This window comes from Lepidothrix coronata, unplaced genomic scaffold (assembly GCF_001604755.1).
Source record: "Lepidothrix coronata isolate B3197 unplaced genomic scaffold, Lepidothrix_coronata-1.0 Scaffold132, whole genome shotgun sequence".
NCBI lineage: Eukaryota > Metazoa > Chordata > Aves > Passeriformes > Pipridae > Lepidothrix > Lepidothrix coronata.
In genome coordinates, this window is record NW_016690312.1 from 124,890 (window position 1) to 143,157 (window position 18,268).

Sequence of the window (18,268 nt, forward strand, 5' to 3'; positions counted from 1 at the left end):
GGGTTCCTCACCTGGAGGAGACCAATGATGGTTTTTTGGGAGGCTGTGGAGGAGACCCTATTGCCCTGCCTCTGCTGTGAACTGCAATGAGCTCCACTGAGTTCCACCACAGCAAGGCCAGGTTTAACTGTGCAGCTATCTCAGTTATGTTTTGGGGTTTTTTGTTGTTTTTTTTTTTTTTTGGTAGTAGAAGCTTCTGGAAGTCACTAAAAATAAGTTTTTGTTTGGGTTTTTTAAACCTATTCCAAACCACATTTGAGCCGTCTTCCAGGATGGCACTTCCCCCTTGTCCCTACTTGACAACAGATTTGTCAGTCATTAAGAATGCTCTGCATGCACAGAAATATCTCGGGTTATTTTTCCCATAATCAAAAGCAAACAAATCCCAGAGCAGCCCTGGCAGGCCCCTTCCGGCCGGGCCGCTGCCCCCAGAGACCTGTCCGGCTCGGCCGCTGCCTGCAGAGGGCAAACACGTGCGGCAGTTCGCTTGCAATGGAAAATGAGACACCGAAACAAACTGACCTCCCCCCCTCCCCTAAAAAACCCCGAGCTCCAGCCCCACTATTCTCCATTAAACATATTCCAAGCTGGTCATTCAGAGCTCTGTGAGTGGCTTGGGCTGCAGGAACCAGCACAGCACAGAGGGCGTCCCCCGCTCCCCTCGCTGGCAGTGCCAGGGGATGTTCCCTGGGCAGCCTGGGAGCTCCCACCGCCCTGCAGCCCCTCCCGGGCACGGCAGGTCCAGCCCAGCCCCCTGTGCTCAAGGGCTTGCTCCTACATGGCCCTTCCCGATTATAGAGGATTGGCATTTAGAAGGAACTCCAAAGTTATTTACCTCGTTATCCTCCTTTAAATCCCTCCCTAATGCCCTCCTCTGCTGTTATGGCTAAATGAGTTTTGCCAGTTAGAGCTGGGGACACGCCATGCCCACCACCTGTACCCATCTATCCCACTGAAATTTGGACAGTAAGTTTCTGAGGGCAAAAAGCTGTTTTTAATTACAAGGAAGACAGTCTTGCAATTCTACAAGTTTATGAGTAAACACTAGCAAATCTTTCAGTATTGCCAAAATCTTTCTGGCCTAACATAGCAGCAGTTCTGCTATAAGAAGAATTCCTATGTGTAGCACTGGAAACTGCCCTTATTAAAAAGAAAAATATAAAGAAAATATATTTCAGCCGTCCTTAGCAGTACCATTCCTGCCGTGGGTTTGTGTTGCTAAGTGTAAATTAAAGGGATTTCATAAGCAGTTTGCAATAATTTACCCAATTAGTCTTTTGCTTTCTCTGTCCATTTTACATAACACTGGTGAGAAAATTGCTAGCCGCTATCTAGAATTGTTGAGGAAAGCTTCTGGAATGCTTTGCATTCCTGGGATAGGGACCTTAGCAGAGCCCACTGTCTGCACTCGGAGTCTTGGGTCTGCAAGGTCAGATGAGTCACTGCAGCGTCTCCTTTTCACGTCTGATCAACTGTGCAAAATCCTGGGGACAAATACTCCTGCACATTACTCTTATGTCCTGGGGATCTTCATTCAAGAGCATTCAGAGAAAGCGAGCATGAAACAAGGCTGCAAAGTGACATCATTTAAGAATTTCAGCAGTTACAAAAAACATCTGGGGGCCTAAACCAGCCTTTTGCTACCCACATACAGTACCCAGCACAATGGAGACCTAACGTATTATTGTGCCCTAGACTTAGTGGTTTAACAAACAATTTGATTTTAGCAGACCTTGTAATTCATTAGATATCTCACCTTATGCATTTACAGCAGCTTTGAACATCCCAAGATCTTTAATCCTCAGCGAGGCTTCTTCTCTTAAAATACATATCATCACACTGGATGTGCCACCATGAAAATGTAAAATAAATGCTCTGTGTCATCGTGGTTTTCAGTGTGAGGTTGCATGATCTACCCTCCAGAGAGCCCTGGAAAAAAAGGAAAATTGCAGTAGCTCTGATCACTACAGAATATTCCAAAGGTGAAGCTCAAGGACACAAAGGATCTCAGTTGAGAAAGGTTCTTTCACTGCTGTTCACTGCAAAGGAATAACTGAGCATGGCCAAACCCCTGCTGCATCAGCCTTTCTGCACGTGGGATCCACAAGCCACTGCACCAGGATTTGATATTTATGTTTAAGCCAAAACCTAGTTTTTGTTTGCTCATGAGAGGGCAGGGAATGGGCAGGGAAATGCACAGAGACTAAATCATGGCTGAGAAAAGAGCAAGGAGAGAAGACAGTGCTGCGAGAGGTGAGGAAAACAACAGCCTGCCTTTCACTTGGAGACTAATTGCTTCTCTGAGCTGGGCTTCATGAAAAAACAACAGCTGAGCATGGCTCCTGAGGGGACTGTTGGCCTTGGCAAAGCCACTCAGCCCAGGGGCACAGCCAGGTCTTAGGACAACTTAATCCTCTCCAAGCTTGGTTCATCAGCAAAGCTTGGCACATCAGGGCACCTGAGGATCACCAGAAGTCAGGGACCCACCACCCTGTGTCCCCTGGGGAGTGGACACCCTCCACCTAACCCTCCTCATGTCCCACGTGGAGCACCCCGTGGCCTCCGAGTACCATGAGCATTGGAAGGATCAGGACCAGATACTACATATGCAGACTCTCTCTTTAATGCTCATATTCAAGACTCTAAGCAAAAAGCAGCAGCAGCACCACCAGCCAACTGCAGCAATCACAGCCCAGTCACCAGGTCACTTCTGTGGTGGGCTCCATGCCCACCTCTGCTCCACAGAGATAAGGGTGTCTGCAGCCAGTGACAATTAAATGCCTTCATTCCTTGCTTTCCTAACGTCAACAAGATCATACTGAAGAAGAGGTGTGAAAACACAGAAGCCTTTCTTTCCATGAGAATGGCCCACTTCCCAACTTTTAAAATGCTTGTGCACAGCACACTGCAGAATGCCACACAGCCACCTAGTGCTGGGAAAAAATCACCTCCCCACATGTCACTGTCCTCTGCAGTCCCATAAGTGCATTTGAGACCAAGTGTGCAGCAAGGAGGAACAAAAGGCAAATCTCTGCAAAAGTCATGAATGTGCATTTCCAGTTATGGGCAGCAGCAAGTGTGAGAACAAAATGGCTGGTGAACTGCCCAGGAAACATGCTCTTATCCTGATAAAGGAAGGCACCCCACAACAGATACGACTCTGGATTCTCCCATGGCTCTTGTCTGTAGCACTTCTCTGCTGCTGGGTTAAGCATATCTTACTTATTTTTAAGGGTATCCAAGCTGCCCACCCCACTGTTGGCCCTCTGTCTTACCAAACATGTTGCTCTCTTCTCTTCCTAACAGGGAACTACCAAGATTTGCTTCAGCCAAATCCATCTCTTTCCCCAGCAATTCCTTACCGTGACAGGACTGAGACTGCCTGTCCTCCATCTCATTGTGGCTGGAAAATGAAAGTATAGGATGCTTCTTCCAAGTCACTTGTTCCTACATTGCCCTCCTCCCATGGTGGCACAGGCAGAGGAGCAGAGCAGGGAACCAGTCTGCTTTAAAACTATTCCAGAGAAGGAAAAAAGAAAGACAGAAAAAAAAAAAAGGTTTGCATTCAGGCAGCTCCATTGCCTGGTTCCTGCTCCCTGCACGGGTGACCAGATGATTGTGCCAGCAGGACACTGGGGTAGCAGCACTGCAAGGGGGTGGCCTGATGTCCTCAGCAAACTACAGCCCAGGCCAGCACCTCTGCCCCCACCACGGCCACAGACCACCAACAGGAGCCTGGAATTCGCCCTGCAATGCCTCCATCAGGGCATAACCCTGATCAAAAACGGGTTAGTTACTTCATACCTTTCAGTATTCTCCATAGCTTTTAGACTAGTTCCTTGGAAGGCGGTAGAGCTAACCCCACACATGCCACTTGGATGGCAGTTTGGAATATCCAACTGGATTGGGGTTTTTTCCTCCTTAGAATCTGAAAACATTTTGCCACGCAGCTAGCTAACCAGGTCTTAGAGGGATATGGTTTCTTGTTCTCTTGCTTATAAGGGAAACTTGAAACAAATTAAAATTATATTGGCCTCGTACTAAAGGTCAGCGTTGTGGGGAAAGATGACTTGTTCGGAATTCAGTCAGGAAGTTTAACACAAATAATCCAGCTTGAAGTTCTGTGAGAACAAGTCCCAGCCAACCAAAAAAAAAAAAAAGAAAGAAAAAAAAAAGAAAAAAAAGAAAAAAAAAAGAGTGCTGATAGAACTAATTTAAGTACCAAATCTCTCCTTTCCAAGCATTTTTTCCGCTGATAAAGCCAAAGGCTTTTAAAGAAGCCATGTGAAAAATTATTTAGCTAGGTGTGAAAGAGACATATATTGGTACCTTCCCAGATGAACTCAGGCTTTTATCAGGAGACTTGAGCAGGAACAAGCAGGGGAAGGAACGAAATGTATTGTTGTGAATTGCTGTGAAGATGGACTGCACAGCAGAGAGTATCACAAATACTTGTTGTAAAGTATTAAGCTGCCTCAAACTATTTAAACTATTTTAGCAAATTGTTCCTGCCATGAAAAAGGGAGAAGAGCTGATAAAACCCAACAGTTATTTGCAAATAACTAATTCTTTGTTAGTGAAGAAATGCCTTGCTGTTGTACAGATGCCTTCTGTATCTGTAAAGCAACCTTTGCCTCTCTGAGGCTACATCATGAACTACATTTGGAAGCATTCAGGACTTACCCTGAAGTCTTTCTGGGCTGTCTCTAGTCTATTCCCACCAGAAAAAGGTACTAGAATTTGTAGAAAATGGTTGGTGCTCTACATCCACATCACTGCCAGCCTTGAAGGGATGCCTTCAAATAGAATTAGTGAGCATTTCTGTTTTAGAGCATACATATGTGTTTTATGGATGTAAATACTTATGTTCAGGTGTTTCTTAATAAAGCCCATAGGGACACAGTTGGTCAGGAGATCCCTTCCCAAACTGTGGCAAGGAGAACACGAGTAGTTGATTCCTCACAGATCTGTACCTATGTGGTAGGTCTGACTGAAGCCAGAGGGGCTATAAAAGCATCTGCATCCGAGGATCCAAATCCAGACTCCACCAGTCTGGTTTTGTGTTTCTAGCTGACTAAAAGCTGCTACCAAGAAATGAGCCTTTCCATGCCCTCCATCCTTTCAGAGCATTCAGCTCCATCAGTAAGGGCTGCTCACATCAAACTGGTTGTATCTGGGACTAAGGGAACTTTGAAACCAAAGGAGCTGCAATCTTCCTGTGACAGTCTCGTCACCCAGCGAGCCTGGAGTAGCCAGTGACAAAACTGTCCTGCAGATAGGAACAGGCAGGGACAGACCATGTCATTCTTAAAAGAATTTCAGTGCATTTCCAGAGCCGCTGAGCTGCAATAATAATCAATTCACTTCCAAAATCCCATAGTAAGCCTTAATTCAGTTTCTATGCCTGAATCTAACACGACAATGGACAACCTGCCAAATATTAGTAATAAAAAAAGCCTTCGTGTTTGTAGACAAACACTTGGATAATTTTGCAGATCAGAGAGTTACTGTGGCCCACATTTCACCAGCAAACATGTGCTTTATGAATACCGACACAGTGTTTTTAGCACAATTCACTCTCAAGCCTTTCCGAAGATGTTTCTGCTGTGTTACCTGCACAGCCAGCTCCCTCCCGCCCGGTCCTGCAGGATCGTGACTCGCTGCTGCCCTCTTTATTCCACTGTCGGCTCCAGTGCAGGATAAACACAGCAGCGCCAGGAATCCTTCTCCACTCAGTGACTCAGTCTCCATTACTTGACTATTTGTCCTGTCTTCTCAGCAAGAATAACTTGGAGAAATTTACGCTTCACTCAGGAAAAAAAACCATCCCCGTAGTCCAAGTTGGGGAAAACACAACAAAAAGCACGACTGACTCACCCAGTGCTCCCTCCCAAAAAGCAACAGGATGTTTTGCCACCCAAGGTGTTGTGCTGAGCCCATTAACATGTGGCTGTTTGCTTTCAGCTCTAATGAAGCATCAGCAAATGGATCACAAATCTACAGCCTCTCTCTTCCCTCTGTATCTGGGAGGCAGGTGCAGCCTCAAGGAAGGTTCACAAAATGGATGAGGATGTGACAGATTTGTAAACTCCCAGGCAGCTATTGGGAGAAAGCTCCTTGCTGCCAAAAATGTGCACTTTGGAACATCACTGAATGTCTTCTGTGTTTACTTTCATTCAGTTCCTCAAGAGAAAGGATCAGAAGGACATCAGAGAAATATTAAATGTTGCAGTGTTTAAATGAAAGTGCCGGCCCCAGTGCTCTTGCTCCAGCTGGTGAGCAGGGACAGACACCTGCAAGTGCTCTCCCACAGCAACCGTGCTGTTTTCTAAGGAATTTTTAACAGTTATTTCAATGGGACCCCCCCCTCCAAATCTCAATTTCCCAGACAAGGTTACATAATAAAGTATAACCACAAGCAATCCAGCTCTGCCTTGAATGGAAGAAACATTTTTCAAATGGAGTTTGGAAGGTTAAATCTCCTGTACTATTGAATTTAATCCATGGTCAGCTTATTTTTTGGCAGTTGATTTCACTGGGATTTTTTTTCTGTTTGCCTCGTTTCTCAAACCAGCAAAAATTAAAAGATTCCTTAACGTTTCATTTTTTTAATGCTGAACTTTAAAGACAAACATTCCTTTTGGCCAAACCCACAAAAGTTCCTACAACTCTGCTCTTCACTTGTAATTAAGAGTCAGATAGTCTTTTAGTTATTCTGTTTGATGATTAAGTGTACAATGTAGACTTAATGTACAAGGACAATGTACAAAGTAAGAAACAGCAACACTAACCCAAAGAGTAAAATTCATCCCAAATCTTCATTTATGTATGTAATGCCAGCAAAGCCCTTTGGCATGACTGTAGCACAGCAGCAACCCTGCTTTTATGTCCTGAAGGAAGAAAGGTTTTTCCAACAAACCTGTTAAACTTCAGCCAAATTAAATAATGAGGAGGCCTGTATGTTTTCTTGTTCTTTGCCTGTGTATAATATCTATGAAACAGAAAATTAGACTATCAGAGATGTCTTAAATGGCATGTTAACACTGAAAGACAATGACAACAAACTTGATGCAGCAGAGTATTTTGGGTTTCCCTCAAAACCCTCTTTCTCCAGAACAGGATATCCGGTAGAGTCCCAAAGTATCAGCTTAACTTTAAGCCAATGAATCATGCCATAAGCAACCAGAACAACCACCATTGCTGAGCACCAAACACTGGCAGTCATCTTCTGAGCAGCAGAGAGCTCGGAAGGGGATGGTGCTCAGAAGCAGCAAGCTTGGAGTTTGCCACTCATAACTCATTGCATCTCACAGTCCCACAGCAGAGCACAGTGATCCAAAACAAGCAGAGGCCTGAATGAATGCATTATTAAGGATTTAATAATTACGTTTAATAATTTAATTTAACTAAGTATTTGTCCAACTCTCCCCATCCACCAGGTGCAGGTGAAGCTCCCAGTTGGAGCAGCAGGACAGCTCCGTGCAGCAGCACCTCCCTCCCGTCCTGCTCCAGCCAGGCCCCAGTGTGACAGCAGTGACACAGAGCAGCTGCCCCACACACTTCACTTACTCTCAGGGGTCTGGGGGAGTCCCCCCTCAGTGACTCCCTGCTCAATGTCACATCTACCTTTCAAGCCACTCGGGGCTTTTAAAAGTCCCCGGAGCAGCAGTAGGGGCGTGCAAGGGGGAAACAGTAAACGTCCTACTCCCAGATGACTCTTGCAGTTTGTAGGGTATTTTTTTGCCATCTTAGAGGACTAAAATAGATCAGAAGGCATGTTTTCCCATCACTGCCCCTCCCCCACCGATTACTAACAAAGTCTTTCCATAGTTGTGAATGCTTCACAGCACTCATGATGGGTTTTAAATAAATAGATAAATAAAGCCTAAGGGACACCCCCCTCCACATTCATTTTTTGCCATAGCCACAGGCTCTGAAATGATACAAGGGCAGGAAAAGGAATTCAAATGTATACACAGAAGTCTATATGACTACAGCTTAAATACTTGAAAGCACAGCTCATGAGAACACTGACTGCAGGCTCAAGAAATGAGCTGCATGTACAAAGATTTCAGTTGCTGAGTCAGACTCCAGATGAGATTTTAAGAGCTTCAAGGCTCTGTGCTCAGGTGCCTGCCTGCTTTGTTTTCCAGCTATTGTGTCTGTTATTCTGTGCCATGCACACTGGAGCCAAATCAAACAGTCTTCCTCTGGCACAGATCCCTTTGTGCAGGAGAGATGGGCCAAGGTAGCTGTGACAGACACCTGATTGCTCCTCTCCCAGCACCTCTGCCTGCTCTCAGGAGGAGCCCAGCCCTGTGTCCATGCCAGGGGTGCCAAAACCTGCCAGCCAGATCAGCTGGAGCCACTGCTGCCTGCTCACCTGACTGTGCCTGAAGGTCCTTGCTGACAATTGCCATCATCACTCATTTCCAGGGGTCCCCCCCAGCCCCAGCCCTTCTCTTCCCTTCAGATCTTGGTGCACTGTCCCTCCTGGAGGTGACAGTGAGCCCACAGCTCGCCTCCCCAGCAAGGTCAGCAATGCTGAACCTTGTTTCCACCCACAGGACCCTCTCTGTCCATGCACAAACCTTTGCTGACCTGAACTATGTGTTTACTGTTTTCTTCCTTTGCTTGTAGCACACCAATATGATCATATAGCCAAAAGCAGCAAAAGCTTATATTACCTACTGTAACTTTTTGGAAACGGGATTTTTCTGGTAATCCAGTAGAATACTCTGGTTATTTCCTGGGAAAAAGTCTCCCATATCTCCTACCTGGTTGTCTCTGAGGGTACAGGTACAGACTGCATGTGCACATCATGGCTTATTGTGCAGGAATCAGTGGTGTGCCACATGACAAGGTAACTCAATTCCCCAAGGCTGAGTGGGAAAGCCTGGAGACAAAATGGAAAGGTACAATCAGTAATTTCCAAATACACACCCCCACTCCATACTGGGTTTTATTTATTTCTGCCTGCTCGACCTTCTGAAGGCACTCTATAAATTGAAACCATGTAGATGTTTTTATGAAGTTAAAAAAAATCATTGTTAAAGAGAAGAGTTTAGGAAAGGTCCCAGGGATGTCCTGTTCATGGATCAAAGCATCACTGGTGAGTATTTGACAGTGGGTAAATAATTTCTGAGCAGAAGCCCAACTGCTAATTTTATATGAAGTTTCTTGCAGGAACTAGGCCTCCTGATTTCCCACTGGGAAAAGAAAGACTTTTTGCTGCCTGGAATCCAGGCAGCAATAAAACTGTTGATCTGTAGACTTACCCAGGTAATATTAAACACATACCCATCAAAACAAAGCCAAACATGGGTTACAGGGCTCTGGCCAGCAGAGAACTGACTCAGGGACAGCAGCATTTGTACCCAGCATTCATCATAAGGAGCTAAGTGGACAAACAACAGCTTACAACCATGGTCACAGAGTTCCACTGGGAAAGAGGATGTATGGGCTGTATTTACACTCAGGACCAAGAAAGTACTGCAGCTCCACAAGTAAACCTATCAAGCTGATATTCTGAAAGAAATTAAATAGATGAAACAGCTTCATTCCTAAGAACTGCTATTAAGTTTTCTATGAGGAGCAGTAAGAACTCTTTCTCTCAGGAAAAAACCTCCCATAATGTCGCAGGACATTTTGCCCAGGCCTGCACATGTACTGAAAAGAATTCTCAGCAATCTTATTATGGCTACATGCAAGCCAACAGCAAACCTCAGAGCTGAAGAGTCAACAAAATGACAAAAAAAAGATGAAAACTGCCCTTTGAAACTTGAGCCTCTCTCCAATTCTGTGCAGAACAACTTTCCAAAGTTGGGATTTCCAAAATGAGTAGGGCTCAAAGTGCAAAGAGACATTTGTTTCCAAGTCTTTTTGTGGATCCCACAGATGCCTGGTGTGCTGACACAGTTTAAAGTTTTGAAGGGAGGTAGAGTGCAGGTTCCTGAACCCACACTCATTCACCCAGCACTGCTGAGGAGTGGGTACAGGGACAATATTGAACACATCTGCTCCTGCCTTCTCTCACTTTCTTTGAGCAATTTGCTTAATCCCCAGTAACCCATCCACAGAGCTGGTTTCTCTCCCCTCTTTCCATCTCCCAGGGGTATCACAAGAAATAATTTGTCCATGTCTGTGTGCTGATGGACCCTCTGGTGATGGACACTAGGGAAAGATTTAGAAAGAGATGTCTGAGGAGAGGGAGAAAAAAACCCCTCTGGATGTGTAAACATATAATATTTAGTACTTACATAAATCCAACTTTGTCTAACATAGGACTTCTACTTAATAAACATAACTGTAGTGGGGTTTCTGAATGAACTGAACTACTACACAAGGTCTATGTGGGTTTTCCTTGCAGAATTCCAGGGAAGGACTGTACTTCCCATGACAGTATCCCCAGCAATGCTTGTGAAATAACCAAGAGGATGTTTTTCACGGGACATTTATTCCCTCCCTAAGAACAGTGATGAGGGTAAAAGAGAGCCAGTCAAGTGGACACAAGGACTATTGCAGCAAGCAAACTCTGAGTGAAGTTTAACCAAGGTGAAGATCTTCTTCCCCACTAGCAGAGACCCTCACAAACCACATATGAGCATCACACAGCTGATACTTAAGGAGGAAGGATTTCTGGTACAAATCAATAAAGTTGTAATACTATCAGCAAATGTTAGAAGTGAGACTCACAGGAAGTTTCTGTGTGTGACAAAGCCTTGGTGTGGGTTTCCCCAGGACTGCTGGCCCTGGACACCAGCATATCCCTGCTGCTCCATCCCTAAATGGTACCCTTCAGAGAGTGCTGTCTTGCTGAAGGCAAATGACACCACAATAACCTGCAAGCTGGCTCTTCAACACCAGCAAAAAATAGAGTTGCCCCACTTAAAACCATAATCACGACTTAAAACTGTACACGTGCATTTACTTTACTTCCAAGGGATGGACAATTTAAGAGCATTACAAGTCATTCATCTCAGGGAACCCCCCCAAAAAAGAACAAATTATAAAAGAATGTCTGGAGAAGGCATTTCTGAGCTTATCTGGGACAGTTTTTAGCTATGATTAGTCACTGGTACACTGTTTTTATCATCCCACACCACTTTTTACCTCAGTCAAGGAGAGCTGACAGAGCCTGACAAGGCATAGTTGAGACAAATCCCAACATTTTCTGCAGTACAAAATTTGGTGCTATTATTTCACATCTATTTTCTTTACTGTTTTCTTGCATTAATTCTTCTCCTTTCATATCTTCAGATTCACTCTTTCAGGTACCAGTCTGGTCAGTAATCCTAATCTCAGTCATTTCCCAAAAGGGACAGCAAAGCAGAACAAAATCTCTTCCTTGACATTTCCAGTGGGGAAGACTCCAAGGAACACAAGGCTTGTGGGAGGGAAACACGCTTATACAGAGGGGGATGACCAAGGTGATTCCAGTCAGAGCTCCCAAAAAGCAGCTGAGCACCGTTAACAACCCTCCAAACCACAGCCAGGGAAGAGCCAGCTCCAGAGCTCATGAGCATCTTGACTCAGTCAGATCAAGGGACAGATCAAGGACAACGAGACTCTTCTGTGGCAACCACAAATATCTGCATCTTGCTCTGCTTTTTTCTTTTCCCCTGATCCCACATAGCATTAGGAACAGAAGTCCTACGAGACATGGATGCTTTGGCACAATTCCTCTCAACGAACAGGAATGGCCACCAAAACCACGGCAGAGATGATGCTGGGCACTGCACTGGGATGTGGCATCCCCAGAATCCAGACTTCTCTTGCCAGACTCCAGTGACCTGCAGTGACAATCTCTGCTTTGTCTCAGACACAGTAGGTACTTGTTTTCTCATGTCCCAAGTGCAAGCAATCTTTCTCCTCCCAGTATTTTCTCCTCCAACTCCTGGTCCCAGAGATGTTCCTGTAAGTGATACATTTCCATAACATTTTGTTCAGCCCAAAATAGTCTGACAATCTCTAATCTTAGCATTTATCTCCTCTCCCTGCTCCCTGTGGTCACATCACTTTGAATTTTGCTGTGTGAAAAGTCATTATCTTGGATACAAAAGCTCATAGCAGAATATTTATAATACTTAGGAGACTGGCAAATTTCTATGTTGCTGACCATGGAGAATCACTGGATAAAATCCACATGCACAAGCAAAACTGGGGCAAAAATCTTAGTTTTAAAGTTAGAAAGGGCCTTTTACCATGGATCTTAAAATTAACCTTTGGATCGGTGCATTCCTTGGGAGTGCACTCTTTGCACAGGGGACAGTGCCCAACACAGCCCCACCATGTGTTTAATACAATTAACTTTTATTCAGGAAAAAAAAAAGGATATTGTGCTTTAAAAGAGTTGATGAACACACTCTCTCCATACTTTCAAAATATAATATGATATATTAAAGGTATATTCTTAAGATTATATTATTATCTTGCATCAAAACTAAATTTCGTATTTTACATTTACATGGCCATTTCTCAGGTATTGATATGACCGAGATGAAATGCTGAAACCACCAAAACACAAATATTAGTAAAGAAATAATATGACATTTGGCAAACAGAGAAACATAACAAAGTCACATTTACTGAGGGAGTGTTTGAATACAGTTTTTCCACACAGCAGAACCTGAAGTCACCTTGTATTCCAAATGCAGCTGTTCTATTAAGGAGGATAGGAAATAGACTTTCTAAACTAAAATCCTGTTAAACATGTAGGGAAAGTTTTGGCAAGACAGATTGTTTTCCATCATCACATGGAATTTTGAAAGCTGTTTCCTAGCAGAACATTTCATTGCAAATATTTTGGACTCTTTCATGTGACTTGAAAGTCAACTGAGATCCATGCTTGCATCTCTTATGGTTACAAGATAAGCAGCAGATTTCTGAAGATAGAAATAGAGTTCCTTCCTAAGGCCAAACCTGGTTTTTAGAAGGAAAAGCACTAAAATAGTTCACAGGAGTAAATGACATAGAGATCATATAGTTGCAGTTGCATGGTGGTTTAATTTAATGTCCAAGATCTCATTTAAATCAAAACTTAACTTCTAGAACATTAAAAAAGCCGATTCTCTATGTTTGGGTCTCTGGTAGAAGTGCAATATCCCCCATGGACCTCTGGTTAGGACTTTGTTATCCCTGGATACCTCAGCAGAGCAGCACATTCCCTTCCTTGGACACACACTGGTGCTTCCCAACCAGAGGAGGACACAAGGTGTGTCTGCTGTCACACATCCCCGTGCTTCCTGCCTGGCCTTGCACTGTTTGCAGCAATCACTCTGCCCCTTCAAAGCTCATCAGCTCTGCCCCCACAAGGATGGGATTCGTGTCCAAGGTAAGAGCCATGGACTGCTTTGACAATGAGAAATCAACAGCAGGAGCAGCTCATTGTAATGAAGGGCTCTGTCAACCCCATTAGGGAAAAAAAACCAAAACAAAAAACCAAAGAAAGAAACAAACCCCAAACTTGAACCCATTGTGTTTGTATGACCTTGGGGTTGGGGGGAGAAAAACAAGCTGCTCTTCCAGATGATGCTTTGTCTGATCCTGGGGGATCCCATCACTGGGGAGGGAGATGCCACGTTATCCCAGGAAAGCACTTGGGCCAGTTTTCAGACAAGATCAAGTAAGTGGGTCTTTCTTCAACAAAAAACCTTCTTCATCCAGAAAATGAAACAGGGAAAGGCTTCAGAGTTCTCTCTGAAGATCAGACCAAGAAGTGTGTCACAGCCCAAACCATATTTTGGAAAAACACACAAGTTTTTTCCAATTTGCTAGAGGTTATGAGGGCCACGTGCTGCCAAATGGAGGGAGCAGAGGAGCCCTGTTCCTGGGCTACATGACTCAGGCTGCCGAGAACAGCACACCAAACCCACACACTTCTGGCTGTGAAACCCATCTGCTCAGAAGGGAAGAGATGTTTCTGTGACACCACATTCTGCTGGCATGCTGCCCAAAGAATTCACAACAACAACAAGGGGAGTGGGACATTTCTCTGTGGTTTATAAAACAAGAAAGGGGAAAAAAAACCACCTCAAAGAAATCTCTGACTAAAATGATTTAATCAAAAAAGAAAATCACACAAAAATCTCTGAATCCATGAGCAGGTTTATATGTAACAAGACAGTAAACAAGAGCTGCAGCACTCAAAGTAGATCATGCTGACTGAGGAAAGCCAGCTTTAGTTCAGTGTGCTGATAGAAATGAAGCATTTCTAGCCATACAGAAGCATTATGGACAATGCAGCTAACATTCATCTCTTTTTCCAAGAGATTAGTTCATCTAAAAAGTGTATGATGTCTGATATTCACCTTTATAACCACTGAGAACAACGAAGGATTCTGAATTCAGAGAGTACTTGGCATCAAAGTCACTTGAAGGATCTGGGAGGGAAACAACAGAGCCCTCCCCACCTCCTCCTGCTCTTCCTCCTCCATGTGCACTTTTCCACACACCAGAGCTAATAATCCCCAGAAAGCAGATTTTAAAGGAAGTGCTCAAACACCAGGGATCATGACACCAGTGTGGCCATGGAGGACCTGGCAGGAATTCAGGTCAAGCTGATCTTTTTGCTGGTATTTTTGCTCATGCAAAATTACAGCTCAGAGAGTAGAATTGCAGTCACAAATCTGGGAACTTCTTGGGAAGACAATGATGGCACCATTCCCATTTGGTACTAGATGTGACTTCAGTATCCAGAACTGAAAATGTGTCCAAGGAAACAAACAAAATGCTCCCTCCAAACCCACCACAAATATACAGATGTGAGTCACTACATCCTAATGCACTGAAAAAACCCCCAAACATCAACCATAACCATCCAAACACAACAAACCCCAACACAACAACCCAAAAAAGAGAAAGCACATTGGTTATTTACCAATTAATTACCCACAGTGGAACATGATATAAAAATATTCATCTCAACCTACTAGGTAACATTCCTCATGTCTGCATGACTGTAACAAAGAGCTGTTTGTAGATATCAAAGATTTACCAGGAAAGCAACATAATTCCTAGGCATCTTATTGGATTGGGGATGTGAGGGAGCTTGGAGAGCAAGAAGAAAAAGGCAAAGGAGATCATATTACTTTGAATTACACTTGGATAGTAACAGAGTATTTCAAACTTTTCTTATTAAAAGAACAGGAGACCTCCATGCACCTTGCAGTGTTTATGGACAGCTGGGCTCAAATATATTTCCTTATGCAAACAGGTTCTTGAATATGCAAATCAGCACTTACACAAACAGATCTCCATGTGTACAAATATTTTCCCAGGAAAGCTGCTCCTTTCTTCAAGCAAATCTGCTCCCATTCAAACCTATGGCAGAATTTCATTTGACTTGAGGAAGCAAGAATAGAAACCCAACCTCCACTAAAACAGTCTCAAGTTTATTTAGGGTTTGTGTTTAGTTTTGGTTTGGTTTGTTTTTGTTGTTTTCTTTAAACAGACCTACATAGGGAATGGACCATCAACTTGAAAATCATTCAGCAGTTGGAATAGGTTTATGGGAAGTTATTTCTACAAACCTTTCTCAACACAAGGTCAGTGCAGCTTTCACAAGGGCTTATTTCCTGTAGCCTGCACTTGGACTTACTTATATTGCTGATGCCCCTAAAGGCCCCAGAAGGTTTGTCTACAGATTTAGAAAACTTAGAGCACTTTGCATTTGGTATTCATTCATGTTTTCATTCCAGAAAACAGACTGTTATGTTTTTACCATAAAAAACACCATGTCCTTCTATACCAAGTTTGACAGAAGTCTGGTGTGTCAACATACTGAAGCCCAAGAAGATAAAACTGTTTATTAATCACACCTTTGCTTAAGCTCTGCACACTGACACCAGCTTGTTTCTCCCTTTCTTTTCTTATAATTCCTCTTTACTTTTCCAATCAACCAACCAACGCGGTTTTATTGGTGACTAAAAAGCATCCAGGAAAAGTGATCCATAAAACACAACAATGCAGTGGGTTTCCCATGGCTACACAAGCTATTAAATGTTAGTTCAAGTCTGTAGGCAGTGAAATCATAGCAGCACTATCACTGCCTTGTGGGAGCAATAGTTCTGGGTGGTCTGTAACTCCACAGCTCCCGGCCCCGAGATAGGATGACGGTGCTGTCGAGAAGAGCCTGTCTAGGAGTGGAACTAGGCTGAGGCTTTTTGACCTCATAGATAAATAGGTTTTGTTGAAAGCTGCTCTATTATTTTTCAGATTAGCTTGGACTTGCATTTGGTTCATTCTCTGCCATGGGGGTGGGAGGGAGCGAGGCCTTGAGATATCCAATACATGTTTATCCAGCTGTGGTAGCTCGATTCCTAAAGTGTAACTGTCAACATCTCCGCTCCCTCATGCAAATCCAAATTTGTAAACAATCCCAATAATTCCTCCTCCCTGTTGTTGGGTTTAGTTTTGCATTCCTGACTGAGCAGCCCCAGTACTCGAAGCAAGGAGAGCAATGATCATCAACCCAGTGCTGCCTGCGGTGGAAAAAAAATGTACCAAACCCACGGGCTCCCAGAACAGACTGTTCAATGCTAATTTAAGTCTTGAAAAACAGTGCCAGTCTGACATCAGTGTGGTATTTTTTCCTATTTTCTAAATAATCAAGAGCAACTGTGTTGCCTTTTTTTTTACCACTTGATTCAGCTTCAACTCCCTTGTGTAAATAAGCCATAGAACATTTATCAATTTTTTTAAACTATGTAAACAGAATTGCACTTTGCAGGCATTTTCCTATCACCATAACTCATAAAATCAAAGTTCTTTATCTAATTTATACAGAGTTTGTTTTTTCCAGCTATACTGTGCTGGAGCAGAGGGTCAATAACCCTACTTATCCCCTCATATCCCTGTATCATGAGCAAGCTGAATGTTACCATTTTTTCCTTTCCATTAAAAAACCCCCCAATCCTGAAGCAAATGATACAGCATCACTGAAAACATTTAATCCAGCCACAGTAAAGAGCTCTTTTTAGCATTTATTTAGTTTCAGCAAAGACCTGATATTGCAAGTATTTATGCATGGGCTTAATGGAGAAGAGCTTTAAAGAAATTAATGAGCCTAATGATCTGCCAAGACTAGTCTTGCACATAAACATTTGTAGTACAAGGGATTAATAGCCTCAAAATTATAGAGACAGTCTCTTTAAATGTAACATTTTAAAGATCTTGTTAAGATGTTAACACAAATACTTCTTTCAGCAGCAAAATAAAGTATTATTTCTCATAGATTTTTATGTCCCAAGATTGAAGTCCTCGGAGGATTCTCTAATGAATACAGTTTTTTCCCTCAGAAAAAGTTAAAGTTCCTTTCTGCCCAGCTATTTTCACATCACTTTAAGAATAACCAAATTTGGTTAGAAGTTGGCCCAAAATTTAGAAGTTATAAGGGGACTGATAAAGCAATGGCAAAAAACCTATTTCTGGCATGATTTCTTTAGGAAAAGGCTTATTAATGCCAAGTTTAAAAAAAAACAAACCAGCAAAACACCTGTGCTGGACCTTATCAAACCCACAATTGTAAAGGAGGTGTCTAGTCTGTACAAATGGAATTGGCAGGTGGAAACCTGAAATACAGATCTCTACCCTCATTTTTTCCACCTTTTTTCCTCTCGTCTGACATGTGATGATGAGGAAGTTTTATTAATTTCACTCTCTCCCCTCTGCCATCCTCATATCCTAGAGGTTTTCACATTTTTTTCTGGAGCAAACATACATTGTGGTTGGTCCAGCTGCCAAGCAGGACCCTTTGCTACCTCTAGAGCCCTCGAGGTCCTACCCCCTCAGGTGGCTGCCCATACGTCATCCCATCACAGACACAGTGAGGCCACAGGTTGTTCTCTACTCTGGCATTCCCCAAATTTGCCCTCTGACTAAAACTGCACAATCCTAACAGTAAATACCATATTCACAAAGATGCCAGAATTGGCACAGATCACTCCTGGGGGTCACATTTCATCGTTCCCTGGTAAACCTACTGTGCACCAGGCACTGAAAATGGTCCACATTCTCTAGGTGTGTGAAGCTGAGAAATCAGAAACAGTAGAAGCGGGATATCGCCTCCTCCTCCTGGACTCACGGGCTGTCCTTCAGCATTCAGTGATGCTGGGGGTGGAACTTGCTGTGAAAAGGAATCACCTCAACCTCCAGGTAACATTCCCCAGGTCTGTGTGGCTCCAGCAAGGGCAGCACACGGGGCTGGGGCTGCCCCTGGGACCTGACCCCCTTTCCATCTGTGGAATGTGAAGCCCCTGGAGCAGTTGCT